This window comes from Coenobita brevimanus, chromosome 73 (assembly GCF_032717465.1).
Source record: "Coenobita brevimanus isolate Jiangsu-jjx chromosome 73, ASM3271746v2, whole genome shotgun sequence".
Classification (NCBI taxonomy): Eukaryota; Metazoa; Arthropoda; class Malacostraca; order Decapoda; family Coenobitidae; genus Coenobita; species Coenobita brevimanus.
In genome coordinates, this window is record NC_137026.1 from 7,797,788 (window position 1) to 7,817,150 (window position 19,363).

Consider the following 19,363-nt stretch of genomic DNA (forward strand, 5'->3'; position numbering starts at 1 on the left):
CCATCACGATTGAAAAACTTTTACTATTTTTAATGAGCGATCACATTTTGATCAAAAACACGCCGCTCCAGGCGTGAGTCCGTGAAATAAGGGTTGCGTTCGCCGTACAGTTTTTGATGGCTTTCTCGATTAATGATTTTTTAATAGAGTTAAGAGCAATCAAAGTTTGGTTCGGAAAACAGTTCATTCGATACCGGGACTTTTCGAAATCGAGTCTACTCGAGCCATGTGCCACGACCCATTACTTTTTAGACGATCAGAGCCGCAGAATTGAGCATTTTACTGTGCGTTTCCGGCGCTGTTGACTTGGTGGTTGTTAGACTATAACAGAACATAAACGTGACTCGGATTACCTGAAATGATCGCAACGCGCGCGCTAAGTGCGAGAAAACGAGTGAGAAGCACGAGGAAACGAGTGCAATGCACGAGAAAGCGAGCTCGCAGTGCGAGAGCCCTCAACAGGAGCAAGTGCGAGAGGGCCCGAAGGGCGCACGAGCACTTGTCTTCACTAAAGCCCCACTCCTCTCCACCCAACAGTCTCAAGCCTCTCTCATCTCATCCATTACTTCATCACTAACCTGTTATTCAATTTCATCTTCACTTCGTCACTAATTTCTTGTTATTTTAGTTTCCACTTCATCTAATCTATTATTCATTTTCGTTTCTATCACATCACTACTGAAAGAGCTTTCATCTTCGCCATCAGTATATCATTCTTATATCTTTTCATTACGAGTATAATTACCTTAACAGTAAAGTACTCTATTAAGGCAGTAATTGCCACCACAACAAACACTTCCATCATCATCATCATCATCATACCACCTACAAGATGGAGTGCGGTACGATTCAGAAAAAAAGGTAGGAGTAGTGAACAGAGTATGCCCACAGTCATCCACAAATCATACATCACCACAAACAACCACTTATAATTCTCAATAGTTTTCAAATAATTTCACCTCAGAAGCACTGACATGAGAGCATAATTTTTTTTTTTTTCTGGAAGTCTCGCATCCGTCCTCTTTAGTCATTGACAAAATGCAATTGCAAGTAAGACTGATTGACAGATCATTTCAAACAGTAATGAGTTTTTCCAGAAGACATAATAATATTCTCTCTCTCTCTCTCTCTCTCTCTCCACGTATCTCCACAACTTTGCCCACCAAAGAATGAAACTGGCTTCACTCATTTCACTTCAAGAATCTTCAGAAACTTTCATTCCTTACATCTCTCTCTCTCTCTCTCTCTCTCTCTCTCTCTCTTTCTCTCTCTCTCTCTCTCTCTCTCTCTCTCTCTCTCTCTCCTTTTACTGATTATCTTACTTCCCTGTCAACTTCCATATTTTCCCTTCTTCACGATTTATTCTCTTTTCGAAATCATTTGCTATTATCGACCGACGTATTATCTTCTATTCTTCTTTTAGTATTTCTCCCACGCCATCTGAGTCAGTGGCTGTGATCTCAGGCTCATTCACTCTTCTGCTCTTTCTGTGGATGGCATATACTGTCCAACTACCGACATTTCATCTTAGGACCGACCCCTTGAGGTGAAGAGGCACATTAACTCCATCCATCCATCATACCAACTTCAGGAACAGTAAATAATATAGGGCAAATTTCACTTCTCCCGATAATGCCAGGTCGGATCGTGGCCAGGAGCAGGTAAGTACCAGTATCCATTGGCGAAGAATCTTGTCAGTTACTCGTAAAACTGTGGAGCCATCAAGTGCTTGGAGAAGTGTCCGATGAGTCTCACAATAGTTTTACCACCTTCCCAAAGATTACCCTCAGGTCCACAGCTTACCGTCCGGCTCATGGATACGTATTTATAAGCTTTCTTAAACTTAAAGTGTCGCTTAACTTACTCCTGCCCATCACTACCTTGCACCATGACCACCACCACCTTGTACCACCACTACCATCACCACCACCACCACCAACACCATGCACCACCACCACGAACGCGCTGTACCACCACCATCACCACCCCGTTGCACCACCACCACCAGCACCACCCCCACCTTGCACCACCACCATCACCACCACCCCCACCTTGCACCACCACCATCACCACCACCTTGCATTACCACCATCACCACCACCACCACCCTGCACCACCACCATCTCATTGCACTAGCATCCTCACGACCACCACCTTGCACCACCACCACCATCTCCTTGCACAACCATCACTATCATCCCCGGCGCAGCCAGCACTTCCTCTACGACCCGTTTGTGACTTTCTACAGACAGTGGTAATTACAGCTGGCTCTGTGATCCTCATCAGAAGCAAGTTTAGTCTTTTGTTTCCTTGAAACGTCTTGTTATCTTATTGTCTCTTCTGCAACCTCATTATCTCTTGCAGTACTTTAATGTCTCTTTCACACACCTATATGTACCTACAAACATTAGTAAATACCGTTGACTCCAACTGTCATCGTCCGGACCAAGATTAGTCTCCTATTTCTCTCTAATTATTTCTTGGTTATCTCAGCTCCTCTCCTAAACACGTTTTAAGGTACAGTACCGGAAACTGTGCTTTCATGGCTCTTGTACAAACTTGTAACTTCCTACAGAATGTCCAAAATAATTTTATTGTCCTTGTGCTACTTTATCGCCTCTTCAGGTCACATTTCATACGGTTTCGGACATCTGATGAACAGTTGGGTCAGTAATTCTGAAGTACTTAAGTGACATTACAACTAATCTGTATAATGCTTTGCTGTTTGGCACGATCTATCTGGATTTAATACGACTCAAAACGATGTCACTGTACTGTGGCAGGCAGGAACGCACATCATCCACTCCATGTGCCTCTACACCGAATGCCAAGACAAATGGTTTATTGTGGACTAGAAAAAATATTACTACGTTGGGTAGGAATCATATGACCAATGACTGGACGCCTGGTGGTGTAGTGGGTTATTTGCTCTACCTGTATGTGGCCGATAAGGTTTAGAAACCAAGGACTGGTTGAAATATATTGTTTACATGCAAGTCTGGGGCATATCATTGGTCACCTGTGACTTAAATCTCTGGACTAACCTAACTCCGGACCACTACGCTCCTGATTTCAGGGGCTGTCCACGACTGTGTGATGAATGAGTAAATGGTAATGGAACTACTGCCTGAAGCTGTACTATCACGAGTAAACATTCCCATGCCAGCATTATGTCCTGCCTTCTCATTTCTCCCCGAACGCCAGACAGCATCCTTCCTTCTCATACCCTTTGTTGTGTTTGATACTGAAGTTACACAACAAAAACTACCTCTTTCATCACCACAGCCAACATGGATGCGTCTACAAATAATTCGCGATATTACCTTGCATACGTTGCGTTTCCAATGAATCTCCTTCCACACAACGCCTTATAACTAATTCTTGCCCTGAATGCTTCCACTGGGACCTCCAGCACTGGTAATATCTCACACGTTTCTCCACCCAACCCTTCTTTACCATTTCCTACATACGCTGGTAATTACTGGGCGTCCCTGGGGTCCACACCAACGTCAAGCCACAGCACCGGGCCACCTCTTCCCATCTGTGCATTTACCATACCAGACAAGTTTTACCACAAGCAAATTATACTCGTAAACAGAAGATAATATGCTGAAGTAGTTCTGTTTTTTGCAATTAAATATTCAGCCAAGAAAGTATACTCGTACACAGATGAGAGTAAGTTGGAGAGGTAATTTTGTTGATTGTTTTCTACTGTAGTTATTTTTTCTTGGAAAGAATAGTTTGCGGGCTCCTGGCATTTGGTTCCTTTTTCCTTGCATTAAAAATCAATCATTTCCTGTGGCACCCTCGGGGATGCATAGGGCCACGATGAACTCACACCACCACATCCTATCTTGTGCTAACTCCTCAAGATCTCCCCAACACTCATCTCCAGCTTCCCGTCTCATTGTCCTCACCCACGTCTCTTTTGGCCTTCCTCTACCTCTCCTACCAAGGGCCACCCACCCTGGTGTACCTCGTACTATTCCCTGTCTCCTATACACATGTCCTAGCCACTTCCATCGTGAGAATCTAACATATTCATCGATCGGCTGCACTCCCGTTATTTCTCTAATTCTACTATTTGGTATCCTTTCCCACCACTTAACTCCTAATATTCTTCTAAGTGCTTTATTTTCAAACACCAAGAATTTATTTTCCATAGTCACTCTGCTGTACCAAGACTCGTGTCCATAAATTAAGATACTCCTAACCATTACCTTATAAAGTTTGATTTTTGTATGCACAGAGAAATTGTTATTATTCCAAATATTTTTAAGCATTCCCATTGCCTGATTAGCCTTCTTTAACCTTTCCTCGAATTCAAAGTTCAAAGAACCATCCTTGGCTAAATAAGTACCTAAATATTTAAACCTATCAACTTGCTTTACAACCATACCTCCAATTACACATTCCTGCGCATTTTCCATATTCATATTGATTATTTCGGTTCTTCCACAATTAATAACCAAACCCACCTTGCGACCTTCACTCACCAAACAGTCCAACACTCTCTGCATCTCTTCTGGCCCATCACAAATCAAAACTATATCATCTGCATAATCTAAATCCAAAAGTTTCCTGTTCTCTCCCCAAAGTATACCTGCACCGGTTTCTGTTCCAACACGTTTCATAATGTAATCAATGACCAATATAAATAGTAAAGGCGATAGAACACCACCTTGAATTACTCCGGACTTGACTTCAAACGAATCACTCAGACAACCATCAACCATCACTTTACAAAATGTGTCCTCATGCATGTTCATAATGACCCTCACAAACTCCTCTGGTATTCCATAATGTCTCATGATCTTCCCCATAGACTCTCTCGAAACACTATCAAAAGCCTTTTCAAAATCAACAAAACAAAGACTTAACAGTACTCTCATTTCATTAACTTGCTGCATCAAATGCCTAACTATAAAGATCTGATCACTGCAACCACGTCCCTTTCTAAAACCAGCCTGTTCATCCCTCAGAATACCCTCAACCACCGGCTCCAACCTATTTAACAACACTCTACTGAAAACTTTCAAAGCTATCGGTGACAAAGAGATTCCCCTCCAATTACCACATTCACTCAGGTCTCCCTTCTTCGGAACTTTAACAATTACACCATTCTTCCAAACTGATGGTAGTAACCCCGTCACCCATATCTTATTGAATAGCTTGGTCAAGATCATTATTAATCTATCCCCCTCCAATTTAAACATTTCCGGAAATAAACCATCCTCCCCTGGTGCCTTATTATTCTTTAACTGTTTTACTGCTTTCTCCACTTCTGCAAGCCTCAACTCTCCTGTTTCTATATTTAAATCTTCCTGAGCAGACGGTATACCCTCTTCTGGTGGTATTGGTCTATTAAGAACTGTCTCAAAATGCTCTTTCCATCTATTTTTAATATCTCCATCTTTGGTCAATAAATTTCCTTCCCTGTCTCTAATTGGTATTTCCTTGCGTTTACCTGCATTACCACTCAAAAAATAATAATAATAATTAGTTTGTTAGTTCCGATGTCCTTGGTAGCTGTAAGAGGAAAAATAAAAGTAATAACAGCCAATCTAATGCACAATGTAAGGTAAAGAAAAATTGAAAAGACTCCAAAATTATCTCAGTTTGGCTGCAAAATATGTGGAAATTGTATTGTTATATAGTAACAGTGGTGTAAATTATACCTACATACTGAAGGTGTTTATTGTGAAGATACAACAGTTTCGACCCGACTTGTTAGTATACAGTAAACGAGTACCGAGGAAAATGGGCAACAATAAACCTTAATGATAGTTTCGAGATTTTACATTACAGAGAAGACAATGACAGTGATTATAATTGCATTAGTTGAAGTATAGCGTAGTAAAGCAAAAAGGTTCCCTCACTCCCCCCCTCATCAGACCCTTCCATCTTTTGAACTAATCACGGTACTATGAACACTAAGCCCGGAAATTTAATTACAGGCAAATAATCTTATTCACAAATTAACCTAACTAAAGCTGATATATACAGGATCATCAGAGTTCCTCCTAATTGGGGCCGCATCAAAAAAGCGTTCATAGACTACAGGTCCATCAGAGCTCTTCGTACAGTACATGGGGCCGCATCTCAAGGACGTTTATAAATACCGTCCCAACAGAGCTCCTATGATCCGTCTATTTTATGAAGAGCATTTGGGCGTTGTCCCTCTTGGGGAGTCCCTGTCCCACAGTGTTACCATACTTTGTACTGGGCAACTTAATCTGATTAGAAACAAGGCACTAATGACAACTCTCCCTCCCAGCACACCACTCTCTCTTCTCTCTCTCTCTCTCTCTCTCTCTCTCTCTCTGCATATAGAAATTGTATTTTTTATAGATTTATTTCTCTTAAAAGTTTATACACTTTCATGAATTTTTAGAATTTGAGGAAAAGCCTCCAGACTGACTGTCTGTCTGTCTTGTTGCGCTCTTATGCATTCCCTTTCTCCATGACCTTTCCCCCTACTCTCTGTTTCTGTCTGTTTGTCTGTCTGTTTGTCTGTAACATTATTTTTTATTATGACTGTGATTTTCTCCTTAAAGTGTGAGGTTTATTTGTGGTTTATAATTTCGATTTATTTTCCACACCACCTTTGAGTTTGAGGAAAAGCCTCCTGACTGTCTTGTTGCGCTCCTATTCAATTTCCACCACATTCCCTCCCTCCCTCCGTCTTGCTTTTTCTCCCTTATCTCCGGCCTCTCCAACCTTCCTCTCTCGCTGTCCGTCTATCCTCCTTATCTCTATTCACTTTCCCTCCTCTCTCTCTCTCTCTCTCTCTGTTACTGTCTGTCTGTCAACATTATGTTTTTCTTATGAATGTGATACTTTCCATAAAGTATGATGTTTTATTTGTTCTCCATAATTTCGACTTTTTTTCCACACCACCTTTCAGGTAAAAGTCAAGGCGCTTTTTTTTTTTTAATAGAGGTTTTCTCCAGGAGGCCTAATCAACAGCTTTTGAGGGAACAATTATAGGTCCTCTGTTTGCCTTCTCTTCTAAAAAATACTTATTTACGTTGTAAATAAGTTCTTTTTCTCTACTGTGGAACACACGAGAGTGAGTAGCAGGAGTAAGAGCATCCATCTCAGGTAGCGGCCAGAGTGGAAATGACCTGAATTTACATGGTCACTCTACCCTTACAAGCGTGGCAACGTTGGAAAGCAACGATGCCAAATGTTGTGGTATTTATAAAAAGTAATTGTTATTAAAAGAAAAAGAGGCATTTATAACACTATATAGCCTTATTAAAGAATTATATATATATATATATATATATATATATATATATATATATATATATATATATATATATATATATATATATATATATATATATATATATATATATATATATATATATATTTATATATATATGTGTATGTATACAGTATATATATATATATATATATATATATATATATATATATATATATATATATAGATGGGTGTTACATAGCCTATGATTTCATCATCCTTTGTGTAATTCTAACGTACAGTATGCTGCATGTTTGATCAAGAGCGTGTTCTACCTCACTCCCCCCCCCTCCTCCCTTATAGTAGAGTAAGTCGTTCTTTCTGTTGTTCAGAGCAGGAGTGTCAACTCTTTGTCCCCTCTGGCTTCATTTTCGCGTCCTTCTTACAAGTTGTATCAAGCACTGCCGGCCCCTATATAATGAGCTCAGTCTCTGCATTAATTGCCACTTAGACCTACTCCTCATTTTGCTCACATCTCTGTCCTCCCATGTACAGTTGTTATTATTGTGAGTGCTCAGGAAGTCTCCAGCCATCTAGCAGCTGTATAATTTGAGTATAAGTGTTATTACATTTTTTCTTGTACTGTATAGCATAAGTTGTTAATTCGTAGGCCTAGTGAGGTTTTTGTGATTCATGTGTTTTGGGTATCAGCCCTTATTAATAATATTTTGAATCTGTAATAATATATCTTGCATTCACTGAGCATTAGCCGGTTTTCTCATTTTATCAGGACTGACTTAGATAAATTTACCCTTGCTAATTTCGTGTTAATAGAGGCTATTGCAGTTAACCATATATTTAACCTGTTTTTTGCCATTACATTATCCTTAGGAGTCCTGAATGTTTTATTGTTAGTTTGAGCATTAAACTTTAACTTGTAATATTACTTAACTCTTTTGTTTTGAACCAGGAACTTTGCTGGACAGTTTTCTCTGTTTCGTAACATAAATTTGGCGACCTCTTATCAGGATATTCAGGATATTATCATAAGGATATTGCTTGATATTTTGTGACTGTGATTTATTCATGATGTCTACTACTACTACGCTTGATGAAGCCAAAGATTTTTTGTCAAATGTGCAAACAGTGTGTGATGTAGAAAACAGAACAAAGAATGAACTTAAGCTTGTTGCTCAACAATTGGGAATTGCAGTTCACTCTCATCATTCTAAAGATCAAATTGTTGACATGATTAATGAAAGCTTGTTTAATGTAACTCCTCCAAATGAGCAAACACAGATTGAAATAGCTGAGTTACAGCTAGCTCTGCAGGAGGCTTGTGTTAAGGAAGCTGAGTTTCAGGCTCGTGCTAAGGAGGCTGAGTCTCAGGCTAAGGAGGCGGAGTCTCAGGCTCGTATTCAGGAGGCTGAGTTTCAGGCAAATGCTAAGGAGGCTGAGTTTCAGGCAAATGCTAAGGAGGCTGAGTTTCAGGCTCGTGCTAAGGAGGCTGAGTTTCAGGCACAAGTTGAACTTGCTAGGATTCAGGCAGACCATGAGTATCGCATGAAACAAGGTGGAACTGGATCATCTAGCTCTGATGATTTTGATGTGGCTAAAAATGTTAAACTTGTCCCTCCTTTTAATGAATCTGATTTAACAAAGTATTTTCAGTTGTTTGAGAGGGTAGCTACAGGTTTTAATTGGCCCAAAAAGTATTGGCCAGTACTCCTTTAAACTGTTCTCACCGGTAAAGCTCAAGTAACTTATGCATCTTTGCCTCAGGATCAATCTGATAATTATGATGTAGTTAAGAGCTTGATTCTTAAGGCCTATGAGCTTGTTCCTGAAGCCTATAGAGTAAAATTTAGGACAACTTATAAGCAAGATAAGCAATCCCATGTTGAGTATGCAAAAATCAAAGAAGATCTGTTAGAGCAGTGGTTAAATTCTAAGAATGTGGATTCTGATTTTGACAAATTTAAGCAGATGATTTTGCTGGAGGACTTCAAAAGGTGTATTAATAAAGATGTAAGTCTATATCTGGATGAGAAAAGAATAGATAATTTGTCAGATGCTGCAGTTCTAGCTGATGAATATGTTCTCACTCACAAGAGATATTCTAAAGAAAAAAGGAAAGCTGAGAATAAGTACGTTGCCTCTACTCAGAGTACAGGTAACAGGAATGAGAATAAAGATGATGTTTCTCAGGATGTAAATACCAGCTTCACCTCTAGGTTTCAGAAAAGTAAATGTACTTATTGTAGTAAGCTTGGTCATACTACGGAGAAATGTTTCAGGAGACTGCGTGATGTGAACAAAAAGGAGTCTTTAAATATTCAGTCAATTGGTCTAGTGTCCACCCTTGAGAGTTCCCAGAATTCTTTAACTGAGTTAACTGAACCTGCTTTGAGGGGTAAATTAAATTCTCATGATGAAGCTCCTCTTTTGAGCAGTAACGTGGGTGACACTCTCAAGAGTTCATGTGCTAATTTCCTGTCTGATGGTTTTGTCAGTCCTCTGGACAGTGATGACAGGAAGTCAGTTAAAATATATCGTGATACAGGTGCTTGCCAATCCCTTATGCTGACCAGTGTTCTAGGTTCTAATGTTAATTCCTCTGATGAAACCGTAATCTTACAAGGTGTAGGGAATAATTACTTCTCTGTCCCTCTGTGCAGAGTGAATTTAGAGTCTGGTTTTGTTAATGGTTCTGTTATGGTTAGGTTGGTTGAGAAACTCCCAATGTCAGGTGTAACTTTCTTACTTGGAAATGATATTGGTGGAAGTCAAGTGTGTCCAGCTCCTCAGTTGTCTAGTGAGCCAGTGGCTGCGGCCCAGGTTTGTGATGTCTCTGATGTGTTCTCTGCATGTGCTGTCACTAGGGCTAAGTCTAAAGTTACTGGTGACTTAGAGGATAATGGTGATGATGATGTTATCCTAGCTGACACTTTTCTTGCTAATTTGGACCACTCACCAGATGAGGCAGTACCCCGTAGTGTTGATAATTTGTCTCATCAAGAGTTGATTGAGTTGCAGGTTGCTGACCCTGAGTTGAAAGGTCTAGCTAACTCTGCTTGCAGTTAGGAAGAGTCAGCTGGTGCTTCTACTTGTTATTATATAAAGTCAGGAGTACTTATGAGTAAGTGGAGACCCCCAACATCATCAGTCGACTGTGAATGGGAGGTTGTACATCAAGTTGTCATCCCTCGTGTTTGTAGGCAGGATATCATTCGAGTGGCTCATGATTCCAGTTTGGCAGGACACCTTGGAGTGAGGAAGACTGTGGCACGCATTTTGAAACACTTCTACTGGCCAGGTATCTTCAGAGATGTTTCCTGGTATTGTAAGTCTTGTCACACCTGTCAAGTTGTGGGGAAGTGTAATCAGACCGAAAAGGTTGCACCTCTAGTTCCCATTCCTCCTTTTGAGGCGCCATTCACCCGTGTGTTGGTGGATATTGTGGGCCCTCTTCCCAAGACTTCTTCAGGATTTTCTTATGTGTTGACCCTGATTGATATGGCTACTCGTTATCCTGAATCCATTCCACTTAGAAATATCTCAGCAAAGAACGTGGTTAAGGAAATGCTAGGGTTCTTCACAAAGTTTGGTCTGCCCAAGGAGGTACAGTCAGACCGGGGAAGTAATTTCATGTCAAATGTTTTCAAGCAGTCTCTGAAAGAGTTGGGCATCACCCAGATCACGTCTTCAGCTTACCATCCCCAGACCCAAGGAGCGTTGGAGAGATATCATCAAACACTCAAATCGATGCTCAAGAAATACTGTTTGGAACATCAGAAAGACTGGGATAAAGGTCTTCCATTCGTTGTATTTGCCGCAAGAGAATCTCCAAATGAATCACTGGGCTTCTCACCCTCTGAACTACTGTTTGGCCATCAAGTAAGAGGACCCCTTAAGCTACTCAAGGAATGCTGGCTGTCGGAGGAAGATGACGTCAACCTGCTGGAGTATGTGATGAAGTTCAAAGAACTGCTGTCCACTGCTTTACAGCTGGCGAGAGAGAATTTAGGAGCTGCTCAGGAGAAGATGAAGACTTGGTATGATAAGAAGTCCAGGTTACACCACTTTCAGCCAGGAGATCAGGTTTTGATTCTGCTACCAGTGCATGGGCAACCTCTTCAAGCCAAGTTTAGTGGTCCTTATTTCGTGGAGAAGAAACTCAGTGATGTCAACTATGTCATCGCCACACCAGATCGTAGAAAGACCAAGCAACTATGTCACATCAACATGCTAAAGTTATATCACAGGCGGGACGAAAATAACCCAGTCTGCACTGTAGCTGTTCCACCCGAGTCTGCAAGTGAAGTTCTCCCATGCAGCATGAGCCTGAGTGATAGTTTGGGGAAGAATCCTGATATCATGAATGATCTCCAGACTAAGCTTTCTCATCTAGCTCCCGAGGAAAGGCAGGAGTTTTCGGCATTACTGCAGGAGTACCCGCAAGTGTTCCGTGCCACTCCAGGAAGAACCACTGTGTTGATGCATGATGTCGATGTTGGAGACGCAAAGCCAATTATACTGCCTCCTTACGGTGTGAACCCAGTGAAATTTCCTCTCATCCAGAAGGAGCTTGGCTACCTGTTGGACCACAAGATGATTGAGCCCTGTCAGAGCGAGTGGAGTTCTCCTGTCACTCTAGTCCCTAAGCCAGGTGGATCACAGCGGCTTTGCATCGACTACAGACGTGTTAATCAGATAACCAAAACAGACACTTACCCTCTCCCTCGCGTGGAAGATTGCATAGACAAGATCGGAAAGGCTAGGTACAAAAGTAAGTTTGATTTGTTAAAGGGATACTGGCAAGTACCTATGACTGAACGTGCTAGGGAGATCTTATGTTTTGTAACACTAGGAAAGACTTTTGCATGTTCTGTAATGCCATATGGTATGAAGAATGCACCAGCCACTTTTCAGAAGCTCATGAATGTTATAACAGAGGGTTTGGCAGGGTGTGTTGTTTATATTGATGATGTATTAATCTTCAGTGATAACTGGAAAGATCACCTATGCCATGTCAGTAAATTTCTTGAGTGTTTGGTTCAGGCTAATCTTGTAGCTAATTTATCAAAGTGTGAGTTTGGTCAAGCTAAAGTTCAGTACCTTGGGTACATAATTGGTGATGGACATGTTGCACCACCAGGAGCTAAGGTTCAGGTTATAAGTGATCTCCCCAGACCTAAAAGTAGGAAAGAGCTACAAAGATTTTTGGGAATGGTAGGTTATTACAGGAGATTTGTTCTTAACTTTTCAATTCTTGTATCACCACTTACAGACCTACTGAAAAAGGGAGTTAAATTTGTCTGGACCGATAACTGTGAATCCTCTTTCAGCAAACTTAAAGCTATCCTATTAAGTCAGCCAGTGCTCGCTACTCCAAATTTTGCTAAGCCTTTTAAGATGGCTGTTGATGCAAGTGATACAGGAGCTGGGGCTGTTTTGCTGCAAGAGGATGATCAGGGTATTGAACACCGTGTATCTTATTACAGTAAGAAGTTCACTCCACCTCAAAAGAACTACTCCACTATTGAGAAAGAGCTATTGGCCTTGATTTTGGGTTTACAGCATTTTTCATTTTATTTGTGTTCTGGTTTTGACCCCATAGTCATTTATACCGATCATAACCCACTGAAATTCCTTAGTAAGTTTAAAGATAAAAATCAGAGATTGACAAGATGGAGTCTACTTCTTCAGGAGTATTCATTAGACATACAACATGTCAAGGGGAAAGAAAATGTTATTGCAGATTGCTTATCTAGACTTTAGACAGATTGTTTTAGAGTAATAAGAAATTTCCTTTGTAAATTTCTTTTTCTTTGTGGGGAGGTGTTACATAGCCTATGATTTCATCATCCTTTGTGTAATTCTAACGTACAGTATGCTGCATGTTTGATCACGAGCGTGTTCTACCTCACTCCCCCCCTCCTCCCTTATAGTAGAGTAAGTTGTTCTTTCTGTTGTTCAGAGCAGGAGTGTCAACTCTTTGTCCCCTCTGGCTTCATTTGCGCGTCCTTCTTACAAGTTGTATCAAGCTCTGCCGGCCCCTATATAATGAGCTCAGTCTCTGCATTAATTGCCACTTAGATCTACTCCTCATTTTGCTCACATCTCTGTCCTTCCCTGTACAGTTGTTGTTATTGTGAGTGCTCAGGAAGTCTCCAGCCATCTAGCAACTGTGTAATTTGAGTATAAATGTTATTACATTTTTTCTTGTACTGTATAGCATAAGGTGTTAATTCGTAGGCCTAGTGAGGTTTTTGTGATTCATGTGTTTTGGGTGTCAGCCCTTATTAATAATATTTTGTATCTGTAATAATATATCTTGCATTCACTGAGCATTAGCCGGTTTTCTCATTTTATCAGGGCTGACTTAGATAAATTTACTCTTGCTAATTTCGTGTTAATACAGGCTATTGCAGTTAACCATATATTTAACCTGTTTTTTGCCATTACATTATCCTTATGAGTCCTGAATGTTTTATTGTTAGTTTGAGCATTAAACTTTAACTTGTAACTTTACCTAACTCTTTTGTTTTGAACCTGGAACTTTGCGGGACAGTTTTCTCTGTTTCGTAACAATATATATATATATATATATATATATATATATATATATATATATATATATATATAGTAAATAAACTTCATTTAGAAGTAGTAAATAGCTGACATGAGACAGAGAGGTGTACACGTTTGGCAGAGAGGCGGCCTAGGAAATTCCCAAGAGGAACAACGCCTAAACGCTTTTCATAAAATAGATGGACCATAGGAACTGGCGCCGCATCTCATCACCGGCATGTTAAAACTGCCATCAACACATGGAATCATTACGAGGCCTCACCAGAGCCACACCTCATTATAACTTGCCTTAGTTTGCACCTCATTAGGCTCCAGACGTCACCTTGCAAAAGTTGGTCCCGAAAATATGCTCTTAGACCAGCACTCGACATTTTTCTTGGTTCAGCAGGGAGCGTGTCAAAGGAAGGCAGTTTGGCCGTCTGACTTAGTTCTTAAACAATGATAAAATGCTCTTACGATACATATAATCCTCAGGCAGTAACAAAAATAAATACAAAAGACGTGAGCGCTCTACATAATTATCTTGATCGCTTCAGAAAGGAGAAAAGGAAAGCAGGTCGACCATCCACGTGAAGCATGTGACAAGGGAATTAGCATAAAGTACATTTTTTTAAATTCTAAAATTACTTTCTTAATAAACGTAGTGGTAGGTGGAGGCGTCCATCACTAGGTGGAGGCGTCCATCACCCACTCAACGCTTCAATACTTTTTCATGTGACTCCAAAATTAAGTGTGAAATCAAATGGTTCTGGGGATTCTACGAAATCATTACTACTACACTGAGTAGATACAATATAAGGATGCCTGGTGGTCTAGTGGGTTAAGAAGCTTCATCTAAATGTGTCACATAAGGGTTCAATTCCCAGGGGTAGTTGGTGTTTGCTGCAGATAGTACTGCTTAAGAGTGATGACTGGTTCCCTCAGTGTAAATGTCTATCCTCAATAGCCTAGCCCCGGGCCTATGTGCTTTTGATGGGCCTCAGCAGCCTAGCCCTGGACGAATGTGCTCTTGATGGGCCTCAGTCGTCTAGCCCTAGACCAATGTGCTCCTGATACGCCTAATTTACCTAGCCCCGGGCCTATGTGCCCCTGATAGGACAATAAAGGACTGAAGGAAGGATGGATGGACGGATGGATGGATGGATGGATAGGTAGACAGAGAGATGATTGGATGGATGGATGAGTGGATGGACGGATGAGTTTAATTTTAGTCGAGGTAAGATTTGCTGCTTGATACTTGTGATTATACCATTTCACAGTATTGTTACATACAAATGCTATGTCACACATCACCTTATCAGCTTCATCGCATAACTGATTACTATTACAGATTTGAATTGTTTGTATTTTTAATGAAGCTGTGGTGGTAAAAGTATGGTAGAATCTTAACGAAATCGGTCATTTTATCCTGGTTTAAGATGATTGCCTGTGCACTCTGTTGACGATGAATACCAGAGTATATCGGTGAAAAAAATCCTACCTACATATTTATGGTGCTTACTATAAATACTCAGGGACTGTAAAAACATCATGATCATCATCCTGTTCTTCTGTCCCACCGAAGAATGGGATGAGGTAGGATTCAGAAAAAGCTTAAAGAGAAATCACAAAGGAAGGAAAACCATCAACAGCATCAGTAGCACAATGGACCAGACACTCATTCACACGCCATTCCCGCTCCTGGAATTCTGTTTTCACCCAGCAGGCCGAACCATTTGATCGTTATATACTTTGCATGTTTTTTGTATTTTTTAAAGAAATCACTGCACTTTACATCAATCTGCCAAGTTGAGGCAATCCTTCGACTGTGAAAATTACTAGGTGCCAAATCCCTGCCGTAAGCTCCTCCGTGGTAATTCATCCACCTGACTTAAACTGTTGCGTCCGTGCAGTCGCATCAGCAGTCCTTGCATTATTTTCATTCCAACACTCACTTCCCAGTAAGCATCACTGTGACCTCACACACTTTATACTACTATACTTCCCTATTATCATTACACTTAGGCACCATGATTCTTAGAAGAATAACACGTGTGGCGTTATATGGACTACTACTAGAGTTGTCCCAACCATGTGAAGATTAATGGTAAAAGTATCAACACAAACTACGATGACTCACTCTTAGCTGAAGATAATCGTCTGACGATGTCTTGACTATCACAGAGCTAATATTTTCCCTTCTGTACAGTCGAACAATCATCTATTGTCTCATTCCTCTCAGTCTCACAGTCACCTGGCAGCATGTGCGGCCTCACAGAGTGCATACCACTCTCCTAATGCTCACTGAAGGATAAGCAGTACAGCCTCCCAACAACAACGCCTTATACAAACTTTTTCCTGAAAAATTCATCAAGGAATTTATGGAGCGGCGCCGCTGTCACTGGGTAAATGTGGCCATGTTGACACGCGTCCTGGTAATGCTTCACGCACAACCAATGTATTACTGGCATTATTGATGCCATACCAGCAGTTTGATTTTCATTCATTTATTTTATTTTTAGACCAATATTAATAACTTTTCTTATAACTTCCTGGTGAACCGCTTGGGTTAACACTATGCAATTTTCTTTAGTCCAGGGTGCATTGTTAGAGCCTGAGGGTTAATAATGTGTCCTTCAATTCTTTCATCGTCCCGTGAACGGAAGAGTTTTACGTGAGCTAACGACAGACGAATTTATTCAGCTGAGGGCGTGTCACAGAACCTGGGAGTGTTAATGCGTTGTGGAGCTGGACGTCTGGGACAACAAATCTATTCCTGTCTATTATGTCACCACACGAAAAATTTTGTTGACAATTTTCAATCATTTTTCGTATGCTGCTTTCCTCAGTCTGACTAAATCTTTTGTTATTTCTATTCATATCTACGTGAATTAGCATCCTCAAAGCCAGCACATACATTTTTCAGGCTGTTATGTTCACTTGGTTGTCTGCCAGTCAGTGTTATGTTTCACTCACTGTTATTTAGGCTACCTGTCTGTTATCTTTCTGTTTGTTTGTCTGTCTGTCTATTTATTTCTATATATCTTTCTATCTTCAAGTCTGTTATGTGTTTCACTCGGTTCTCTCTCTCTGTCTCTCTCTCTCTATGTATGTATGTATCTATCTATCTATCAATCTACCTGTCTGTTATCTTTCTGTCTGTCTGTCTGTCTCTTTATTTCTATATATCTTTGTATTTTCAAGTCTGTTATGTGTTTCACTCGGTTCTCTCTCTCTCTCTCTCTCTCTCTCTCTCTCTCTCTCTCTCTCTCTCTCTCTCTGTCTCTGTCTGTCTCTCTCTCTCTCTCTCTCTCTCTCTCTCTCAGTACTGTAAGATCTCCGTAGTGTCAGCGAGCATCCATCTCAGTCGGGTCGGGATAGGAGCCGATGTTTTACCCAGGACTGGAAGACTGAACTCGGAAATAATGAACCGGGCCGGGGCTTTTACACACGCCACCAACGTTATTTGTCTCGCTGATGTATGGTGGCGGTGGTGGTGGTGTGGTGGTGCTGTAGTGGTGGGGATTGTGGTGGTTCTGTAGTGGGGGTGGTGGCGATGGTGGTGTGGTGATGGGCAGCGGCAGGGAAAGTTAGCTGTCTGGGCCGTGTGTACGAGATTTCTTAAGCTTAAGAGAGATATAACACTGCTTGTTTATATTTTCATCTTCACTCGTTCAGCTAACAAACGCTTCACTGCCAAACAACAATGAATATCACAGTGAAAAATGTAAAGACAATTTTGATACAAGACTAGGAAGACAGCTTTACCGTGCAATAAATACAAACCCTGGCCTACACTAAGACTAATTACAAACCGTAGTCTTTCACTGACACTGTAATACTGTATTTGTGTAGTTTTTGTCAGGGTTTACAGAATCACAGAGCTGAGATCTGCTAGAATACATCACCTCACATTTTAAAATTCTATTACTGTAATGTCCTCTTGAAACATGGGATAATATTCCCTGGAAAAAAAAAATGCTAAACTGCAGGTAACAAGAGGAACAAAATGACTTAGTTGTGGGGGACGAGAGGCCACTTAGGTAATCAGCTTCTTACAAATCCCGGTAGGCGGCCAGATAATATACTTTTTGTCATCGTCAGTTATTCTATTTCTTTCTATCTCTCCACCATTATTTCTGTACTTTCTTAATTACGTTTGCCTGCAGTAATCTCACCTATTTACCGCCACACAGATATTATGACCCAACACACTTGGGAATCTACTGCACGACGGACACAAATACTGCACATGATAACAGGCGTTGATAAGTGGTTGCGGAGAGGAAAAGTCTTACTTTGTTTAAAATTTACAAAGCATCCTGGCTAATGGTTATTCTTGTGAGGTGGATCAAAGATTTCGAAAGCCTGGATGATGTATGAGTGGATGTGTGGCCCATTTCGCGGGAAGAGCGAAATGAATTAGGGATGGGATGATGATGATGATGATGATGATGATGATTTTTCCGTAACCATTTATAATTACAGTCTTTCATTACTGGGGAAACTTGTATAAATTATACTAAGGCTGATTTTAAATACTTTTTCTAAAACCAATGGGGAAAATTATAAAACTTGTACTATGGCTCCTTCTAACCATTTTTAATTATAGATTTTTTTACTACTAGGCAAACTTATTTAACTTAGACTTAAAAAGCTGAATGTACTGAAGTCACAAAATAAGTACGTATAAATTCCCAGCATAAATATGTAATGGCAAAAAAAAAAAAAAATCACACAACCTTCTTTTCACATCTTTGTATAAAAAATCATGCTTTATCTTCTCAGTGTTTGGGGGTGTGGGAGGAACTGGGTAATAAATTAAGAACAAACTCTCCAGACACTTTCTTACTTAGACAGTATAATTTTAGATGAGCACAAGAAAATTCTCCACTACAATGTTGCCAGGCCGGAAAGACGAGCATAAAGTGTGCAGGTAAAGTATCACCTAAGAAGCTTTGAAGCGACCCATGGAAGGACAGAGAGACGAGATGGAGGATCATGAAAGTGGATGGGGTGAGGGAGCAAATGTGGTGGTGATGGAGAGACTATGATGGAGGAACAAAGCAATGGATGGGATGAGGGAGCAAATGTGGTGGTGATTGAGAGACTATGATGGAGGAACAAGGCAGTGGATGGGATGAGGGAGCAAATGTGGTGGTGATGGAGAGACTATGATGGAGGAACAAGGCAGTGGATGGGATGAGGGAACAAATGTGGTGGTGATGGAGAGACTATGATGGAGACTATGGGATGAGGGAGCAAATGTGGTGGTGATGGAGAGAGGCTGATGGGGAAACAAGTCAGTGGATGGGGTGAGGGAGTAAAAGTGATGATGATGAAAGATGCTCACGGAGGTAGTTGACTGTTAGGTAGGGAAGCAGTGCAAGGGGTACTGTGGGAAGTATATGAAACAAAAGATTAGAGACAGCACGAAAGAAACACACTATACTCTACATTTCACCAAGTTTGGCACCATCAGTGATGTCCTCAACACCTGTAGTGTTCATGGAAATCATTTGCACTAGGTGAACCTCTACTTATTACCTTGAGAACCATTATAAAAGACAATACAAAAAG